Source organism: Notothenia coriiceps, unplaced genomic scaffold (genome assembly GCF_000735185.1).
Source record: "Notothenia coriiceps isolate Sejong01 unplaced genomic scaffold, NC01 NC01_scaffold00010592, whole genome shotgun sequence".
NCBI lineage: Eukaryota > Metazoa > Chordata > Actinopteri > Perciformes > Nototheniidae > Notothenia > Notothenia coriiceps.
Window position 1 is genome coordinate 582381 of NW_011343293.1, and position 11504 is coordinate 593884.

Below are 11504 nucleotides of genomic sequence, written 5' to 3' on the forward strand. Positions count from 1 at the left end.
CATTGTAGTAGGTAACACGAGGTAATCCTAAAGAGTAGGAAACTACGAGGTAAATCCATAGAGTAGGTAACACGAGGTAATCCAAAGACTAGGTAACACGAGGTAATCCATAGAGTAGGTAACACGAGGTAATCCAAAGAGTAGGTAACACGAGGTAATCCAAAGAGTAGGTAACACGACGTAATCCAAAGAGTAGGTAACACGAGGTAATCCAAAGAGTAGGTAACACGAGGTAATCCAAAGAGTAGGTAACACGAGGTAATCCAAAGAGTAGGTAACACGAGGTAATCCATAGAGTAGGTAACACGAGGTAATCCAAAGAGTAGGTAACACGAGGTAATCCATAGAGTAGGTAACACGAGGTAATCCAAAGAGTAGGTAACACGAGGTAATCCAAAGAGTAGGTAACACGAGGTAGCATCCAGACAAAACTGACCGTGACAACATGAAGGGTGACAGGAAAGACAATGAACCGACATGGAGCACAGGGGAAGACAAGACTAAATACAAAGAAGGGTAATCACAGGACAAGACACAGCTGGGTAGGGGAGGCAGAAACACAAGGGCAACAGGTGAACACAATCAGACAATCAGACACATGAGGGAAAACACAGGAAGGAAGACCAGACACAGGGAGAACAGAATTTCAACATAAAATCATGACAAGACAGAAAACTAAGAATGTGACAGAAAACTAGGATTGTGACTCTCATTCTAGTAAATTCAATATCTCAGGATTGAGGGAATTTGTTCAAATCTGGCCCAAATGTCCATGTAGATTAAATAATGAACTGATTAAAATCTGACTATCAAAGGTCAAAGTCACCCTGATCTCAGAAAACAAGTTTTTGGCTAAACTTCAATAATTCATATGATGAATGAAAAACTTCTCAGTCATTTCTTAAAGGTTACAATTATGAAGTTTTCTCATTTCTAACAAACTATGGAGGCATACAACCACAATGTAATAGTGTACTGTTTTTTTCTTTGAGGTTAAGTTTTTTTCATTGTCAGTTCTTGGCCCATTTGTCTTAACACAAAATGACAAATTGATAAAGGTTCAAAGAACATAAACACTCAAAATCTTCAAAAGAATTGTTTATATAAGCAGTAAATATTGTACTGTTGTTTATATGATTCATCATTGAGGAATAGATATAAAAACCCACTACATTATCAATGCCATATCTCAGATTGTAAACCACCAGTAATGCGTTTGTTTGTATTAAACTATTTCAATGTATACTGTTACACTCACTCTATGACCATCTGGACAGGAATGTCAATTGAACGCCTGACGTGTTGAAAAATGTAAAAACATTCCTACACATCTCCTCTTTCCCCCTGACATGTTTATATATGTGCCGGAGCTACACCCTGCCAAAATGAGTATCAATTAAACTCTGTGTAATGAGCACAGATGACTCGTTAGAACAGTCTGTACGCATTACCCATTCAGCCCGGTCAATAATTGAAAAAAAAAATGTTGTCGTGACCGACTGAAAGTAGCATGTCTCTGAATAATGCAGCCATTTCATGCTAACAAAGCTGAGGAAGTCCTCAAAGCTCTTTCTTAGATAGGGAACAAAGCTCATTGTCAGAGGATAGAGAGGCAACTGGGATTACAATGGGGGCATCCAGTGAAACGATTTGTCAGTCCTAATCTGGGATTAGCAGGCTTTCGCGCCTCCTGGGCGCTCTAAAAGCCACCTGTTTGGACGCCCTGCAGATGATGTTACACTCCAGAGCTCCTTGTTTGGTTGTAATTCTTTTGTTTACATCAAAGTTTTAAATGAGTTTGTTTTTCCATTATGAGTGTGCCATTTAACATTTATAACAATTCACAAATGGAGTTTAAGAATACACCATCTTGAAAAGTTATGTTCTTTTAGTTTTGGTTGTCTTTTTATGCAAGGCGTCTAGTCCATCGACCGTCATGATGGCTCTACACACAAAACAAAAAATATTTGATTTCATGATTATTGTTTTACTGTAAGTAATAAAATGGCATTGTATGTGATGCCTTAGCTTTTTATTATCTGTCGCCAGATCAAAAACCTTTTTTTTTTTTCTAACACTTTTGCTTTGTGAGGCTTGACAGATTTACCCAATATATTATACTCTTTACTTGAATACTATAGACATATCACATAAACAATTGAATAATTTGTATACACTTGTATACAACAGAGATGTTGTCCTTCCGTGCCATCATGTCCTATCAGTTTAAAATGTACTGAATTATAAATGTCTACCAGGGAAGAACAAATTACGTAAATTAACAAAATGAACAAACGGTAAACATGTATGTCTGATGATTGTTTTTTAGCTGCTGTTAGACCCTTGAGTCCTGTAATGACTTATTGAAGCTCACTTTTCTGTTGCTTGCCTCAGGGCTAATGCAATCACTCTGAAAAATGTGTGAGGGCAGCTGTCGTGTCGCCACGGCTTCTATCATGACTTTCTACCGTTGATGTCACCCTGAAATAGACTGCCAATGATACCTTTGAAACTTAACCCTTTGGAAAATTTACCTACTTTGATTGCTTAATGTGCTTAATTTCATTGACGTAAACCCACGGTAATCTTATTTGCATTCCTTTGGGTTTAAAAATATTTAGCTGCAGCTTCTTTTTCAGACAATTATAGGGTGGGATATCTTTATGTAAGGAAGGATGATTTCAAAAACACTTCATCGTAGGGAACTATATAGTTTCATATGCTTAACATAATAGGATTTCCCCATGTTTGCAGCTTCTGTCAACTATAGGTAGAGGCTTAAAAATTGTGTAACAAGCTTATTTGCGCATCACAGTGGCATTATGTTCGAGGTCAAAGGTAACCGGTGTAATAATAAGGATAGTGGCCTGAAGTAAGAGGACATGCGGTGGTTCGCTGGTAAAAAGAGTATTACCGGCTTCAAGGTGTTTGTCAAATGGCAGGCATTTGCGCTTTAAGCTGATATGGATCAGAGGGGGAAAGCTGTGAGGGGAAAGAGAGAAGATAAAGGGAGGGGAAGCAGATTGAGAGAAAATAGAGAGTCCAGTATAGAGAGTTTAATTTTCACTTTCCTATAGTGTGTTTTAAAGGTTGTTGTGCATGTTAATGGTCTACAAAGACAAAAATCTCGAAGTTCCCTCCAGAGGGAGTTTCTCTCCCACACACTCCTGCCTGAAATGCCTCAATTTGACCCCTTTGTTTACTTCAGGTTTAACTTTAATATGTTTACTGAGGGGTTAGTTATCAAACCTCTCACCTTTTTGTTGATAGTTGTGAAATGATCCCTTCTGCCACAGTCTCAATACATCATATTGATGCAGAGTCTTGAAGCTGCTGCTGATTGGTGAATACAGTTATGTCAACTTTTGTGTATAAACAGTTATTTGTGGGGTTCCTCAGGGCTCTAGTCTTAGTCCTCTGCTATTTTTACTGGTTCTGTTTTCAACCTACATTTTTGCTTGTGGGTTAAGTAAATTCCAACTGTACAATTTCCTTTTATTATCATCATCATGAGGATATAGAAATTTGACCATAAATATACTACATCTCTCCTCTGTCGACTCACTCGAAGCCTCAAGCAATAATTGGCACAGTTTGATTTGATTTATTTTGCAATAAGAAAGGTACAAGTCTTTGGGGTTGTTTCTACTTGCAATTTCATTTGGGTCTGAAAGAGTTTGAAATGTTAAAGACCCGCCACCAGTTAAAAGGAGTAAAGAAACAGCTTGATTTGAAAGTCAAATGTTTTCAAAAGGCTAAATAAATGTTATTGTCTGTAATTCTGTTTTGCTTGTTATGCTTTAACAAGTACTTTGTGATTTTTGGGTAGAATTCGTCCATTTATATAATGCCGTAGCTACCTGGACAATGTGGTCTACTCTACGGATCACAAGACAAAATGTTCACACTGACCAGGTCTTCCAACTACCTTGGGCGGGAGGTAATAGACAAACAGTCCCTTTGAGCCACCGAGTGTTGACTTTGGTCTTCAATGGTTTTTCAATGGTTTACTCTGTATCGTTGCCATGAATCAGATAAATGCATATGTGTACTGTATTTGTGTTAGCTAGGGGTGTGTTCGCGTGCCAGGAAAAATAACAAGCACAAGGGAGGGTGTTGGTCAATAAGGGCACTCCTGGATTTCTCGGGGTCTGCGGTTTTGGTCCGGGTCCGTGAACAGAGACCCGGCACAGTGTTGTGTGTTTACGCCCGCCGTACAAATGACGCATTCATCGTTTTTTAACTGTGTTCCATCTTTGCATTTGATTCAGATTTTCCATCAGTGGGGGTAATGGAGATTTTGAATCCCAATATTTGCTCCATTTGTCCATCTGATGAGAGACGAAATCCTTAAATTGCAATGTGTTTTTTTTGTTATTGAAACTACACAGACACAGGATACAGTAAATACATCTCTACAGAATGGAACAGAATGTCATATGTGTTAGTAATTTTGTAATTGAAGATTATTATTTCAAAACAAACTAATTTACAATTGTTGAAGAGATGTACAAACTACTTCACCTTTTAGACAACTTTAGATATTTCTGATATTCATTCAGGAGCAACAAAAAAACTGATTACCTACAAAACATCAACTAGCCATTGATGACCCAATAATAATAATAGATTTTATACGGAGGCGCCATTTAAGACGCCAAAGGGCACCTTACAATGCATGAAATAAGTACTCTAACTCTATAGGTAAAGAAAACAGCTTTTAATCACCATTTCTCAATAGATAAAAAAGGATATATTACAGTGTGGCTTTACCAAATTACTCCTTTATAGTGACATGTTTTAATTAAACAGTGCAGTCAGAACTGTGATATATTCTCTTATGATCTAGTATTCAGTGATGAGGACAGTTGAATATAGCGCCAAACACATTACATTCAAAACATGTGACTGTTATGAGTTCATTATGTTTGGATTTAGATGTTTTATTTTAATAAAAATAACCCAATTACATTATACGGCCTGTACTGTGCCAGGACAAAGCAGACGATTCAATTCCCTGCAAGATCAAGTGCTACCGAGGTGTCCCTGAGCAAGGCACCGTTTCCTACACTGCTCCTAACACTAGGATGGGTCAAATGCAGATAAACCATTTCGTTACATAGTACCTGTACTACGTAATGACAATAAGTTGAATCTTCAATAACTTCTGTTTACCTGATAATTTGGTCGTGACAGCTGATTGATGTAACCCAACCATCACACACAGCCTTCTCCTTATCTCCCTTCGTTGTTGCACTTAAGTCATGAAAAGGTCAAAAGAATACCTGAAGTCGAAAGCGATAAGCGCATGAAGTTTTGAAATAGAGCAGCTACTTGTTGGCTCTTTCTGATGAAACAGAGCCTCCTCTTACAGTTAAATCCATGTTAATGGCTTGGAATTTTTAGAAAACAAAACTGCTATTCTTGCTATTGACGAAATATTGACGAAATTGGGCTGGTTTTGGGGGGTAACTGGCGTTGCTATTGAAAGTTTTCTATTTTGGGCCAACGAGGGAATCACCGGGAGAAAACAGGGCAGCATGTGTGTGTTCACATTCCTGATGTCTGACCTATGACAGTGCCCTCTGTGTGCTGCACTTTGCGATGATCTAATGAGAGTCCAGACAGACCCAAGATTTAGAAGCCGTTCTTATACAAGGCCAATTCTTTTCCAGTTTTTTTTTCCATTTATTTATCCAGGACACGTAACAGAGCACACATGTTCCTTTTAGCAATGATCTGCCTCTTAGTTACACCTGGGAGTAGCCCGATACGATCACAGACTCTCACTGAGGGCCACCAAACAACTCCAATAAGGCTTTAAAGGGTAATGATAGACCCTATCAAGTTGCATTGTGGGAAGTGTGCGATACAGCATTTGTTTTAGCTCAATCTATTCAAGAGACTGGAGGTCAGGATATCTAAATCCAGAGCACATTAAGTAGATTATTCCTTTAAAGGCTGATTTCAATTAATATAGGTGTTGTTCTTAATGTTGCCCTGATTTGTTTATATTGATCGGCATGTTTATGCAGCTGTTGCTAACATGTTTAGTTTGTCTTTAGTATACTTTTCAAAGGTTTTCAACTGGGAAAGATCTAAGAAACGACCTGTCCACATACATCAACTGCTTCAAAGACTTAGAATAAAGACTCAAGAGTTGTCCCAATAGTCCTCTGTTGTCCTCCAGCCTTTTCAAGGTCAGGCAGACATTGAAAAAAAGCCCAGAAACCCTTTCCATTTCTATTATGCTCTCAAACTATAAGAGATTTAGGAACAACAACTTTGATGAGAAATGGTTTAGCTTGTGTTGCTACAGTTTCTCTTAGAGAGGATCTCTATTTTTCTATTTAAGTCTTCAGTTTCCTTTTGCTTTACTTCCACCGTAGTGTGCGTGTTTGGACCGTCCAACAGACAAACAATTTGAGGGAAAAGTCCTCGGTTTTCTTTCTTCTCCTGTGTTTTTTCTCCTCCTCTTCTTTTTCTTTGGTATTTCCCACTTCCTCAGTTCTTATCCAGCTGGGACGGCTGGAGATTTTACACCCAATTGGTCGAGTCGCAGGCCTTTTGTTGGAGCCCTTCTCTCGCTCTACAAGTGGCAGAAGGGACCTGGGCTGTGAATGGCGCTTTGTGTACTGTTTTTCTAAGAGGGGGCCCTCGCTCTCCCGCTCTCATCTGTCACAGGTCCCTCTCCGTCCACGCTCCACAATGCCTGATTGTTTCTGCCAAGTCGCCAGGTTCCAGGCCAGATCTGAACAAACGCTTTCCTGCCAAATTCCGACCCCGGCTTTCGTTTTTCTTCCCCTCACAAAGGGATTCTAAGTTACTGTCCACATTTCAGAGGGGGACTTAGCTAGCTGTCCACCAGCAACAGTTTGTTTGGTGAATGTGTCTCTGAGTTGAAGGCCGTTAAAAGAACGACCATAAGGAGGGAAGTGAACTCAAACCGAAGTGCTCAAAGAGTGCATTAAGTAACATTGTTGATCGTACTACCATTGTAGGTATACAACATGAACTATTTTATTCAAATGAGATAAAAACAGTACTTGTTTGATGTTCTTGAATACCTGACTTCACACGTAAAAAAAATTACGAAATACGTAAAAGGTTTCCCCTTCACTCAACAGTAACATGCTTTGTTTAGTTTTCAGGCAATCTCACCGGATCACTTTCCAATAAATATCTCAGATAGGAAGACTGCTCTCTGGGGAAGATGTTTTTCTAGATGTCTGACAATATGAAAAGGCTTTCTGAGACCTCAAGGTGATTTGTTGGAAAAATGGATTTGTTTTGCAGCTATCAGGGTAACATTATCTACGTAGTACTGTTTCCTGAGAGCGATTCCACTTAGCCAAACTCATTCTTCTTGGTCTTGTTGGGTGAAGGTTGCTACTTCAGCTATAATCACTATATTTCTTCTTGCAGCTCAGTAAGGAATGACCTGATATGTTGCCAAGCATAAGAGCTGTGGTCAGAGGGAAAAACCCTCTCCAATATACTTTCATTTTTCAGAAATTAAAGCAAATACATGCTTATTTTCTCATAATGCATTTGTTTTTAAAAGTGCTTTCTTATCCTTTAACAGTTTGCATGCAGATTGTTACTTGGGCTGGATGGTGCTTCCTTCTCTATGTATGTGTTGATTTTGTAATGATATGGCACAGTACGCTGCTAAATATTTTAATTAAACCTGACTTTGGGAACTTTTTTCTGGCACTGATGTAGTTATTGGAGTAGTGAAAGTTGTTTTAATTTACCCTCTGGCATCAGTTCTGTTTCCCCATATAATATTGACAAAGTGTAATCAACACTGACAAAGGAGCCTTTATTATAATAATATATTATATTATTTATGTTCCCAAATCATTAGCACAAAGACACATTTCTGTGTTTATTGGCATTACCTCCAAAATGTATTACAACTTTTGAAGGTTGTGGCAAATATGGGAAGAGAATGCAGTTGTTTCTTGGTTAAACTGGGCAAGGAAAGATCAACAATTCTAGCAGAAAGCACCAAAACAATTACTCACTGTTTATCCTCAAAATAACAAATCATGTGACAGAAAACTACAGCTCCTGAACTCATTCCAGAGCGATGAGTTGGTAAAGTTTAAACTTATAGTTATGATTCTTTGCCTTATGACTCTTGTGTGAAGGCCACTGTTTTCCCACCCTGACGAATCACAAAAGGCCTTGTTGCATGCTCACCCTGTGTTGCGTGATGATACCGTATCAGTGGCAGCGAGTTATGGGGCTGGGCATTCCTAGCCATATGAGACTCCAGTTCCAAGAAACCAAGTCTTAAGCTCCGCCATAAACACAGCACCAGCGATATTGTCAGCTAAATATAGTCTCCCCCTTCTGCCTTCTCCATCTCCCCCATCTCCCCATTGCTCTCTCATCACTGCAGTGTGGGTTTCAGGGGTTGATCGTGGATTAGTGATGTGCTGTTTGGTTGTCTTGGGTCTTATAATCTCATGTACTCTGTGTGAAACAACAGAGGTACGGAGACATTTCAACCGCAGGCTGACAGCTTTTGATATTCAAATCAGGCAAATCAGGCTATGGGCGGAGCATTTTATTAGTTTATTAGCATGGCATTGGTGGCAAATATTACAAATAAACAAAAGTGTTGCTGGAAGATCTGGAATTTCTACTCCAGATAAAACTTTGTCTGACTAGCGTTTGGTGCTGTGGGTTTTTGAAAGCTAAAACAATGCCTGTTGCACCTGAAAATGAAAAAGTGAAGTCGCTTAAAGACCCTTAAATGTCCCATAGAGACACTGCAGAGTCAGGTGGTAATTATCTGTGGGCTTACCCTTTCACATACAAGTAGTCATTTGACCCGTTGTTAATATTAAAATATTCATTATGGCAGCTTTAAGTATTTAGCTTATCTGGACTGACGTACAGTGAGGTAATGGTAGTGTAATATTGCATTTCTTTATTAACTTTGGGAATAGTGTAGCATACAAAGGTCATGAACCACAGTAACCCAGGCCCCCTCTAAAGAAGACCTTTTTAAAAGTTGACTGGGATTTGCTTTAAGTACAATTACAGTGAAGTATTGCAGCTCATTCCCAAAGTGATGTAAGTTACGATGGTGTCCTATTATTGGTTCCCCAACATCTTCATGTCCGAGTTGAGTACGTCTCAGTTTTCATGCCACAACACTATCCAGCCCTCCTCTGATTTATCCTGCGTAACAGAGAGGAAGCTGCATTCTGACACACATCGTAAAAAGATGACATGCACGTAACCCTCAGCATCTCTTTAAAGAGGCCATATTTTCCTTTTTTGGGAGGGGTTCTCCTTTCCTGTAGTGTGTTATATAGGTTTGTGTGCATGTAAATGGTCTGCTAGGGCTAACATCACAAAGTTCTCTCTGGAGGGAGTTCCTGTTGTTTACTTCCTGAACATAGTTACATCGGTAACACTCACGCTTCCATTTGCTAGCGCTCCAACATATTCTTACGTTATAGGCTAAGGGGCGGGACATCTCTAAGCGGTTGACCGGCCAGCTAACCAATCAGAGCAGACTGGGCTCTGGTTTCAGACAGAGGGTGAAAATATGTGGTGCATCACAGGCACAGGCAGAATGAGAAAAATAAAGAGCTTTTTGAACATTAAAGCATGGAGACATGTCCCAGTAGAGACACATTACAATTGTCAAACACACTCAGATATCTGTACATCTAGATTCACATGTTCAGATCTATATGTTTCCACAAACTCTTATTCACGTTTTTCACACATCATCTTCTCATTCTCCCATTTACTTTTGGTATCAGTTTGTTATCTTACTCTTATCTACTGCCTTTGTAAATGATGTCTTTTTTTGCTGCCTCTCCACACGCACCGTGCTCTCTCCTTTCAGACACATGACAGAGGGTCAGATTTACGTTTAAGGGCACCCAGGAGGCTGCATATTTCAGAGATGGACAGCCCGCCGTGATTTACCGAGCTCTAACACTAAAGTGGCAATCTGTTTTACTTCACACAAGTTGTGTGTGTGTGTGTGTGTGCGTGCGGAGCGAGGGGGAACTGTTTTCATGAATCAGAGCAAAAACAGTTTTGACACTCGTTCTGCGGGAATTTATATTGTCAGTTATCACCTAGTAATTTTCTGCGGGTGTGTGTGCCTCTGTGGAATTGTCCGAGTGTGTGTGTTTTTACTTACAAGCGCCAATTAGCCACATAAGGACAAAAAGATGTGGAAAGTCCTTTAAAGTGTGTTTAAAATCAGAGTTTAGGGCTGAGATTAAGCTACGGGACGGGAGGGCTGAAGGAATACATGTGCTCAATGAAACAGTGCAACAAAGGGAAGTCATTACTGTAATGATGTATTAGCCTAATGAGTCCCCCAGCCCGAGGCTTACGTTAGAGAAAATAGAGAGATTTTTCCGCTGAAACTCAGTAGCACAGCGTCTGCTTTTTTTAACAGCTCTGAGGTGATGAGTGGCCTTGATGCTGTTTAATAGATTAATAGATTATCCCCATGGCTGTATGTGCTCAATGTGCATGTGTGTGTGTGTCTGTGTGTGTTTAAGGTTCAGCAGAAATGTGTTGCGGTCTTTATAGGCGGCTGAGAAAGCGTCTGTTTAAAGCCAAAAAAATGAATTTGACTGTAAATTGCTCGTTTGTGAGGGAGCTGTAATTACCGCTTAAGCATTCATGTGTCTGTATTTCAAATACAGTTATGGTTCTGGATTAAATAGTTTGTTAGCGCATGGTTCTGAAATCAACATTTAGCTTCAATACGCAGACAGGCAGTTTTAGACTTTTAAGGTATTCAAATGATTTACTACATGAACCAAGCTTGGGCAAAACGTTGTTTAGATTCATATGAATATGATGTTATATATGATTGTATAAGCATATATTATACATATATAAAGTATCTAAGATAATCGTAAGGTCCATTTGCCTATTCAGTTGCACACCAGAAATGGTCTGAACACACTTTTTTAACCCTCCTGTTGTCTTCGGGTCAAATCTGACCGATTTACTACTTTCATCAATCATAACTTTTTTGTTTTTCATTCGATTGCATTAAGGCTTTATGATATCCTTCACAGTAGACATTTGAACATATACAATTGCTGATCACTACTGTGATTGCATTTTGGATGATTTAGTCAACTTTGTAACACGCATGGTGTGACCGCCATAAAGAAAAGGAATTAGTAACCATCCGGATCAGATAAAACACACACACACACACACACACACACACACACACACACACACACACACACACACACACACACACACACACACACACACACACACACACACACACACACACACACACACACACACACACACAGAACAGTTTGACACATTTCCCGCTCTTATGTGCCCATCCCCCCACATGGATCACACCTGGCACACGCAATACATGCTCAGTGTCTATCTTTGTATTTACTGCAGTTTTTCATGAATACCAGTAGTCTGATACACTATTTACAGTTTGAAAGGGTGTTCAATGAAATTTGGTGATG